Here is an 8,432-nt window from a genome sequence, read left to right as displayed (position 1 = left end):
TGGTTTAGGCAACCTCCAGGGTTGAATCCCATCTTGGGATCAAGGAGGCCCCATGCCCTTCTGGTGAGGAAAGGATTCAGGCAGCGTAACTCAATGGGCATTGAGCATCTGGCCAAAAATGCCTTCTTGCTGTGTGAAAATTCACATATTGGGATCTTGGCTAGATAAACCAAGCTGATTTCCAGCAGCAGCCATGAGCAGAGTTAGCCCATGCTCCTCAGGACAGAGAGCACCAAGAACATGGTGGCCTTGCAGAGAGTTACACCAGGAGCTGAGCCCTACGTAGGAGGGTAAGATGCACTTCAGGCTGCAGATACACCTAGAAGGAGCCATCCGTGGTGGCATGAGCAGCCCTGGTCCTAGGTTGTCCTAACATGCTCCTGTCCTGTTCTGAGCTGGGCCAGGTGAGGCTGTGTTCACACAGAGGCAGCCTCCATGTCTTAAGTCTAGATCAGATTCTAAAACTTGTGTTTCTGGCCTCTGGGACATCCCATGTCAGCGAGTTTCCTGCATTCATGTGTGCTGCATGGAAAATAAAACCATTGTCCATTTGCAGTGTGATGGTCTCATTGGCGTCTCTAAGTCCTGGCATTATGCCATGTGCTGTCACCTCTCTCCACAGCTGCCCCAAGTCCTCCAGAACATCCATCAGCCCCACATCACATAACAGCCTCAGCATCTCTGATGAATTTTTGCCACCTAACAGCTCTTATCCCAATTTTATGGAAGGGTCAGTGAGGAACAGAGAAGTCCCCTCTCCCACCAGTGTCCCAGCAGCACACAGGTCCTGGGCTCCTGTCTGGCTGTGGGACCCAGCTCTATGGGGCAGGCTGGGGAGAGCTCTGGTCTCTGCACGGTCTGTGGCCTGGGGCCAGGGAGGGGGATTCTGCAAAATTTGGGCATGGCCAGGGTATCTTGGTGGCTTTTGAGAAGCCAGCACTGCCCTGGAGCCTTCAGAGCCTGGCTTTCTCATGGCATCAGGGCTGGAGAAGCCATCCCAGTCCCGTGACATTACCCCAAGGCAGGAGCCCCCTCCTGCAACTCCTGTTCATCCCCAGGAGATTCAACAGATGTGCTATTTGCACTTGGAAAAGGGAGATGGAAAGTAGAAAGCACATTTCCAGTCCTGAAGAGTGAAAAGAAAGTCTTAAAAATGAGTCTCGTTTTCAAAGAAATAAAACCAGATACTCTTTCCCCCCCCAAAAAAAAAAACCATTCAAAGCTCTTTTCCTGATTTCACAAAAAGTGCTCCTAGACATCACAGGGAAAACAACGCTGCATAAGTACTTAAAAGCCAAAGAAACTCCAAATTCCATGGGTCTGCAGGTGCAAGTCATTGAAAGCACCTGGATGACCCCACGTGGCTGCCCCTCCTGGAGCAGAAACACCTGAAGCCTTTGCCAGCAGGTGCCTGGAGGAGGGACCTCTTCAGCAGCAACCCCAGCTCTACTTACTATAAAAGGCCCATGAGGGAGACAGGTATGGTGTGCCCTTGGTGAGGTGGTTGTGTTGAGGAGCCCAGGTGGTTCAGAGGCATGGTGAGTAGCTGTGGGGCTTGGGTTTGCTGCTGGAGAGCCATGGCTGGTCTTTCCTGGCTCTGCTGGAGGATGGAGTTGGAGGAGCTTTTCTTTTGAGCTAGAGGAAGGTGTCTTGCCCTTGGCTGTGGGTTTTTTTGGGATGAAAGTGGTTGTGGGCCCCGGGGTGGTGGGTGGCTATGGCTGTCCTGGAAATGTTTGTGTCAGAAGAAAAATGCAGTGGTGGTTGAGGGATGATACATTAGATCTCAACCCTCAGGGCAGGACCCTCTGCTCTCACGTAGGCTGTTGCTGCTTGGTCTCTGTGCTTGGTAGGGGTCCTGCTGTGCCAGGCTTCTTGCAAGAAGATAACTTGAGAGTTGCTGTGCTGAGTCTCCAGCAGCCCAACGTCCTGCCTAGGCCATGACTAAAAAACTAAGCCTTTAGTAACTCCATCTGAGACTTCCCTACCTTGTAGCTCCTGAACTAGATGTGTGTCCTGGCTCTGCTGGAGGATGGAGTTGGAGGGAGCTTTTCTTTTCAGCTAGAGGAGGGTGTCTTGCCCTTGGCTGTGGGGGTTTTTTTGGTGTGAAAGTGGTTGTGGGCTATACAGGGGCATATGGTGAGCCCTGGAAAAGGGACTCCTGGGGGTGCAGAGCTTGTGCTTGGGAGCTGGTCTCCAGAGCTGGATTTGCCTTGGAAGCCTGGTGTCCCCTTCTTTCTGGCCAGGACTACCCTGTTGAAATGACTTCAGGCCTGCCTATTCCCCTGCATTAAGATAGTTTAAAGGTCTTGGTGGGGTTAAATGGTGACACATCTGATCCAAGACTAAGCCAGGTGCCTGTCTGGATCAGAGGTGAGGCTGGGGCAGATGTGGAACAGGGGATGAAGGTCTCTCCTTGTGGAGATTGGCTCAGCATCTCTGGTCTGGCCCCGGGGTGGTGGGTGTCCTGGAAATGTTTGTCAGAAGAAAAATGCAGTGGTGGTTGAGGGATGATACATTAGATCTCAACCCTCAGGGCAGGACCCTCTGCTCTCACGTAGGCTGTTGCTGCTTGGTCTCTGTGCTTGGTAGGGGTCCTGCTGTGCCAGGCTTCTTGCAAGAAGATAACTTGAGAGTTGCTGTGCTGAGTCTCCAGCAGCCCAACGTCCTGCCTAGGCCATGACTAAAAAACTAAGCCTTTAGTAACTCCATCTGAGACTTCCCTACCTTGTAGCTCCTGAACTAGATGTGTGGGGTTTTTTCCCCAGTAAGCCTCAGTGGAAGTCTCTAGTCCAGCCTCTCTGAACCCAAAAGCCTGGTTTTCACAGCCTCCTGTGCCAAGGAGTTCAAGAGCTCAACCAGACTTTCTGTGTGAGGACTCCTCCCTTTGGTTCAAGCCAGGAGTAGTTGTTTCTTGGGATAACTCTGTGCTTGGTAGGGGTCCTGCTGTGCCAGGCTTCTTGCAAGAAGATAACTTGAGAGTTGCTGTGCTGAGTCTCCAGCAGCCCAACGTCCTGCCTAGGCCATGACTAAAAAACTAAGCCTTTAGTAACTCCATCTGAGACTTCCCTACCTTGTAGCTTGGGGCTTCCTGAACTAGATGTGTGGGTTTTTTCCCCAGTAAGCCTCAGTGGAAGTCTCTAGTCCAGCCTCTCTGAACCCAAAAGCCTGGTTTTCACAGCCTCCTGTGCCAAGGAGTTCAAGAGCTCAACCAGACTTTCTGTGTGAGGACTCCTCCCTTTGGTTCAAGCCAGGAGTAGTTGTTTCTTGGGATAACTGGTAGTCTTGTAGGGAGAAGATAAAGAATTGCCAGATGGGATCAGGACTAGGATCTACTGCAAACTGTTCCACCTGGAGCTGCTAATCAATGGCAAAGACAATGCTGCCAACAACTATGCCTGGGGTCATTAGAGCATTGGGAAGGAGATCATTGGCTCGGTTGTTGACAGGGTTCAGAAAAATTGACAGCCTCCTGTGCCAAGGAGTTCAAGAGCTCAACTAGACTTTCTGCATGAGGATTCTTCCCTTTGGTTCAAGCCAGGAGCAGTTGCTTCTTGAGATAGCTGCTAGTCTTGTATGGAGAAGATGAAGAATTTTTCCCTACCCATCCTACCTTGGATCCTCTCTAGCTGTTTCCAGCCAGATGATCCTGTATGGTTGCATCTGGTCTAAATGGAGATGAGAAACTGCTCTGACAGACAATATTTGAAGCCCAACAGCACAGGCTTCTTCCATGAGAGAGAGAGGCAGAGGTCCTCTGTTGTTGCCCATGTGGGTGGGGAGAGGTCTGCCTCTACCTTCCTGGGAAGGGCCTGGGGGGGAGTTCTTGTGCTGCTGGCTGGGCTGAATCATTCCCTCCTCTGGGGTTGAGAGCCCCAGGTAAAGTACCTGGGAAGGCTGTCTGTGCCCTATCTCCTGCCCCAAGGCAGGAGCAGCAGAGCCAAGAGGAGAAACCATGAGTAGTTGGACTTGCCAGCTGTCATGTGCTGTGTTTCGTGGCCTGCTCTTGGGAACAAGGCTGTTGAGCAATGGAATGAGAGTGCTGGGATGCAGAGGGACCTACTGCAATGCACTAATCTCTGCATCTGCCTTCATAGGAGATGGCAACATGTCTCTGAAGACATGCTTTGTTGTTGCTAGTTCAGCTGTTCTTCGGTGCCTGCTATGGAGAAAAAGCCCTGGTGGCTACCAAGCTGGGCTAATGCTCTTCCTGTCTGTTGGTTGTTTGCCATATGCTCTATAAAGACACCAAGAAGTGCCAACCTTAGTCTAATTTCTCCAGTGCACATTCATAACCTCCTCTCCTGTCCCTCATGCAGAGGAAGTGTATTTCTGTCCACATTGGCCAGGCTGGTGTCCAAATAGGCAATTCCTGTTGGGAACTGTATTGCCTGGAGCATGGCATTGAGCCAGATGGCACCATCTCCACCACAGCATCCTCAGGGGAAAGAGACTCTTCCTTTGGGACCTTCTTCAGCGAGACAGGCTCAGGGAAGTACATGCCCAGAGCAATATTTGTTGACCTGGAGCCCTCTGTCATTGGTAAGTAACGGAAGGTCTCCAAATCTCTTGGGGGGAACAGAGTTGGAGAATATGGCCCCCTAAACTACTGGTGAGCCTCCAGCTTCCATGTGAAACTGCATTTAAATTAGTACAAGTAACTTGGCAGACAGTGGGTCTTGTGTCAGTGACCCTCATGAGATGTTCTCTTCCTCCAGATGGGATCAGGACTAGGATCTACTGCAAACTGTTCCACCTGGAGCTGCTAATCAATGGCAAAGACAATGCTGCCAACAACTATGCCTGGGGTCATTAGAGCATTGGGAAGGAGATCATTGGCTCGGTTGTTGACAGGGTTCAGAAAAAGGTAACAACTCTGTGGAGAGTCTTCTGCATTAGCACTCCGGTTGCTGTTGCTTTGGCCATCAAGAGATGCAATGGGGGGAAGAATATCTTGGCCAGTTTGACTATGCCACTGTGGTCTGGAGCAACATGATGGGATGCATGTGGGTGTGTCTCTTCCTGGTTGGGACTGAAGGGCGAAAACAAGGGAGAGAGTTGGAGAATATGGCCCCCTAAACTACTGGTGAGCCTCCAGCTTCCATGTGAAACTGCATTTAAATTAGTACAAGTAACTTGGCAGACAGTGGGTCTTGTGTCAGTGACCCTCATGAGATGTTCTCTTCCTCCAGATGGGATCAGGACTAGGATCTACTGCACATTCTTCCACCTGGAGCAGCTAAACAATGGCAAAGGAGACACTGCCAACAGCTATGCCTGGGGTCACTACAGCATTGGGAAGGAGATCATTGGCTCAGTTGTTGACAGGGTTCGGAAAATGGTAACAACTCTGTGGAGAGTCTTCTGCATTAGCACTCCGGTTGCTGTTGCTTTGGCCATCAAGAGATGCAATGGGGGGAAGAATATCTTGGCCAGTTTGACTATGCCACTGTGGTCTGGAGCAACATGATGGGATGCATGTGGGTGTGTCTCTTCCTGGTTGGGACTGAAGGGCGAAAACAAGGGAGTAAAGATGTTGTCTTAGTGGCCTTCAGACTTCTCCCAATCTTCTTGACTGCCACTGTCATGGGTTTCTCCCTGATCCAGTATGACACTGTCAGGCCAGGCCTTTCTTCCTGGTAAAATGGGAGATGATTTAAAAGCAGCTGCATTTTCTGTGTCTAAGAGATCTTGCCCATTAGAAGTGGAACCTGTAGTAGGGAGAAAAAAAAAAAAAACAAAACAAAGTCTTAAACTTGATGGTTGAACACAGTACTTGAGCTCAATTTAAGTCCAGAGAGACCAGAATAACTTCACTAACTTGGTCCTTCTGATCTTTTCCTTGGTGCTGCAGACTGAGCAGTGCAGTGGGCTCCAAGGGTTCCTGGTCTTCCACAGCTCTGGGGGAGGCACAGGCTCTGGGTTCACCTCCCTCATGAAAGGCCTCTCTGTGGAGTACAGCAAGAAGTCGATGGTAACAACTCTGTGGAGAGTCTTCTGCATTAGCACTCCGGTTGCTGTTGCTTTGGCCATCAAGAGATGCAATGGGGGGAAGAATATCTTGGCCAGTTTGACTATGCCACTGTGGTCTGGAGCAACATGATGGGATGCATGTGGGTGTGTGTCTTTCTGGTTGGGACTGAAGGGGGAAAACAAGGGAATAAAGATGTTGTCTTAGTGGCCTTCAGACTTTTCCCAATCTTCTTGACTGCCACTGTCATGGGTTTCTCTCTGATCTAGTATGACACTGTCAGGCCAGGCCTTTCTTCCTGGTAAAATGGGAGATGGAACCTGTAGTAGGGAGAAAAAAAAAAAAAAACAAAACAAAGTCTTAAACTTGATGGTTGAACACAGTACTTGAGCTCAATTTAAGTCCAGAGAGACCAGAATAACTTCACTAACTTGGTCCTTCTGATCTTTTCCTTGGTGCTGCAGACTGAGCAGTGCAGTGGGCTCCAAGGGTTCCTGGTCTTCCACAGCTCTGGGGGAGGCACAGGCTCTGGGTTCACCTCCCTCATGAAAGGCCTCTCTGTGGAGTACAGCAAGAAGTCCAAGCTGGAGTTCTCTGTCTACCCAGCCCCACAGGTCTCCACAGCAGTGGTGGAGCCCTACAACTCCATCCTCACCACCCACACCACCCTGGAGCACTCGGACTGCTCCTTCATGGTGGATAACGAGGCCATCTATGACATCTGCAACCGCAACCTGGACATCGAGCGTCCCACCTACACCAACCTCAACAGGATGATTGGGCAGATTGTCTCATCGGTCACTGCCTCCTTGAGATTTAACGGTGCTTTGAATGTTGACCTGATTGAATTCCAGACCAACCTGGTGCCCTACCCATGGATCCACTTCCCGCTCACCACCTACGTGCCAATCATATAATTGTCCAGGCCAGAAGGGACCTCCAAAGGTCATCTAGTCTGACCTCCCCACAGTCAGCAGGGACACCCCCAACCAGACCAGGTTGCCCAGGGCTTGATCGAGCCTCACCTTGAATATCTCCAGGGATGGGGCCTCAACCGCCTCCCTGGGCAACCTGTTCCAGGGCTCCACTACCCTCACAGTAAATAACTTTCTCCTCATCTCCAATCTAAAGAGAAAGCCTGCCACGAGCAGCGCTCAGTCCCAGAGATCACCAATGCTTGCTTTGAGTTCTCCAACCAGATGGTGAAATGTGACCCGTGCCGGTCACATCCAGTTTGTGGACTGGTGTCCCACGGGCTTCAAGGTGGGCATCAACTACCAACCTCCCACAGTGGTGCCTGGGAGTGACCTGGCCAAGGTGCAGCGGGCTGTCTGCATGCTGAGCAACACCACGGCCATCACAGAGGCCTGGGCCCGCCTGGACCACAAGTTTGACCTGATGTACGCCAAGAGAGCCTTTGTGCACTGGTACGTGGGGGAGGGCATGGAGGAAGGGGAGTTCTCGGAGGCCAGGGAGGACCTGGTCACCCTGGAGAAGGATTATGAGGAGGTTGGAAGGGATGTGGCAGATGGAGGGGGATGTGATGAGGAATAATATTTTTACCTGTGGGAAGGCAGCTTGGATGAAGCTTTTTTGGATACTACTCTTGCAATTCCTTTCAGAGAAGGGTCTTGTGGGCTGGCTCTGAGGAAATGTGACTTGGAAACTCTACAGCTTGGCCCAAAGCAACTCTTTGGGCAAGACTTGTGTATGCACAAAGCTGGCTGAATAAATGGTGACCAGCAAAACATCTCTTGTTTTGATGTGCCACCTAACTGGCTTAAGGTAGGTTGGGGTTGGTGGCTGCAGGGTGGTTCCCATGTTTCCTTAGTCACTGGGGTCCTACCCTAGGACTTTCCTGCTTGTAGATGCTGGGTTGAGCCCTGTGAACTGAGGTGGGTGACAGCCATCTGCCTTGGGGTGGAACTGCTGTGTTAAAACTAATGCTGGGGTGATGACCCCACTTGGGCACTGGCTCCCTGTGGTCTCTCTGTGTGCTCCAGCTCAGCTGGCTCTTGCTTTTCGGTGCTGCTCTCTGCTCCAAAGCACACCAGGGAGTGGGATGGGGTTCCTCTGGTTCCCATAGCTGCCATGTTAAAGCAATCCATGTCCAGCCGCCAGGACTGGGAGTCTAGCTCCTGGCAATTCCAGCTGCCTGGAATTTGAACTGGAGCTGAGGATGAGAATTGAAATACCTCTGCTGTCTGAGCCCTGCAAAAACAGCCAAACCACGTCCTACCTCCAAGTTCTGAAGCAAGGGGCCATCTCCCCAGTTAGAATTCTTCCCTCTTGTGCTGGGTGGAGCCACCAGACATGAGGTAAGAATCCCTGCAGACAGCTAATGAACTGAAAAAGCAGATTTAACTTGACCTCCATAGGTTCTCTGGACTGGGACAGGCTGTTTCTCCACTGGGGACTCTCCTCCCAGTAAGTGATCCAAGAAAAGGAGCTGGCTGGGATGTGG

General features: G+C 51.1%; 1 pseudogene; it reads left to right on the top strand.

Annotated features, from left to right (window-relative positions):
• The first annotated feature begins 374 nt into the window (after window positions 1-374).
• Window positions 375-7,522, top strand: LOC106899259 (annotated as a pseudogene).
• The last annotated feature ends 910 nt before the right edge of the window (window positions 7,523-8,432 follow it).

This window comes from Calidris pugnax, unplaced genomic scaffold, assembly GCF_001431845.1.
Source record: "Calidris pugnax isolate Ruff unplaced genomic scaffold, ASM143184v1 scaffold289, whole genome shotgun sequence".
Lineage (NCBI taxonomy): Eukaryota > Metazoa > Chordata > Aves > Charadriiformes > Scolopacidae > Calidris > Calidris pugnax.
Note: the sequence above shows the minus strand (reverse complement) of the source record. Positions and strands in the feature narration are given on the sequence as shown.